The sequence below is a fragment of the Eumetopias jubatus genome, unplaced genomic scaffold, assembly GCF_037043125.1.
Source record: "Eumetopias jubatus isolate StellerSeaLion01/CBP00866 unplaced genomic scaffold, mEumJub1_p1.0 scaffold_6, whole genome shotgun sequence".
NCBI classification, from domain to species: domain Eukaryota; kingdom Metazoa; phylum Chordata; class Mammalia; order Carnivora; family Otariidae; genus Eumetopias; species Eumetopias jubatus.
In genome coordinates, this window is record NW_028274812.1 from 72,479,861 (window position 1) to 72,481,506 (window position 1,646).

Genomic DNA, 1,646 nt, shown 5'->3' on the forward strand with positions numbered 1-1,646 from the left:
AAACTATTCAAGCAAAACAGACTTTAGGAGGAAAAAAAGGCTGTGCCAGAAAAAGTTGAATGTTGTTCATGAAGGATTCTGTTGCTACATCAACCATCTTTTCCTGCAATTGCTATTACCAGAAGACATTAGTCATTTTCTTTCTGAACAAGGACAGTAAAGAAAACAATGGTAAAAACATATTTCATAGTGGTATATTGAACCATTCCAATATAGATAAATTCATTTAAATGACAGTATAATTAAGTCTGTGCCAATAATTACCTTTAAATTGAAAAGGAGAAAATGCAAAATACTTGCCAAAAAATTATGTAATCATATTAGTTGTATCATATTGTTTGGTTAAATTTAAACAATAAACTCTTTTCTAGACATTGAAAGCTATTTCAAATGGGGTGAGCCTCAGATTACATTGTTATGAAAACATAAAAGTTTTGCCTAGAAAAACCACTAACTTATATCAAATGATATAAATGACTCACGTCATGTCGCACTGCTCGTTAAAAATCACATGCACCGGTGTGTGTCTGCGCAGGCTTCCCAGCCCTTACACCAGCGGCTCACTCTGCATTTTACCATGCCTCTCACCTGAGACCCCTTCCAGGACCCTACATTGGATAACGATGATACCTTCCAGGGAAAACTCCTGGCTTCCAAGAAACTGCCATGTAAGAACCCAGCTCACCTTGCTCAGCAACAGGAACCCTGGAGTTGGCTCAGCTCAACTCCCACAATCACCTCCATGAGGCAGGATGTTTATTTTTTTGATCCTGAGATACCAAAGGATGACCTGGATTTCCGCTTAGCAGCCTTGTAAAACCACCACACAGGGACATTCAAGAACAAAAGTGAGATACTCTTACACCAGGAGACCACCCAGGATACCCATGGAATCATCAAGACCCAATTCCCTGGAGAAATTTTACCCCCTCCTCCGCCACCTTCCATCTCTTCCCAAGCTAACATCAGACACTGGATCAACCCTAAGAAGGAGTCTATCCACAGCATCCAGGGATCCATAGCATCCCCTCACACTGCAACCAACAATGGAGGCTACTCCGGAAAGAATGATGGTGGCTTCTTCTCTACCTAATGTTGACAGGTCCCTGGACTAAATTAGTCATCGTGGAACATCCTGCTGCCCACCTCCATTAAATAGAATTGTACTGGGAAAAAAAAAAAATCAGATGCCCCTACCGCTTTCCTTCAGTCCCTAATTTTCAGAGTATCTGGAGACACTGAAATGTACTGTACTATCTTGCTTTTAGAACTCATGTCCTGGGACAGAATATTGATTTATCTATGGGACTGTTGTCCTTTTGGTTTTTAGGTCCATGTCAGTCCCACACCGAAGATGGGAACAGTGGCCTGGCTGTTACTCCTCAGCTCTTGCTGTCTTTGCTGTCATGTAATTATCTGACCAACAGCATTATTCACAGAATTATCTACCATTTTGAGCATTCATGGCCTACTGCCATTCTTAGAAACACCAAATTGTTTCTGTGAACATAGTGCTGCTTTAAAATCTTTTTAAGTATGTCTTTTTGTGATGTCTTTACTTATTTTGATCTCTATCCTACTTAGCAATCTTTTTTCTTTCTTAAATTGAGTTTAATTTTGCAAAGTTCCTTTAAAGCAGTGGTTTT

At 39.9% G+C, this 1,646-nt stretch overlaps 1 pseudogene; it reads left to right on the forward strand.

Annotated features, from left to right (window-relative positions):
• The first annotated feature begins 577 nt into the window (after positions 1–577).
• LOC114212967 (cilia- and flagella-associated protein 276 pseudogene) lies at positions 578–1,093 on the forward strand (annotated as a pseudogene).
• Positions 1,094–1,646: the final 553 nt, after the last annotated feature.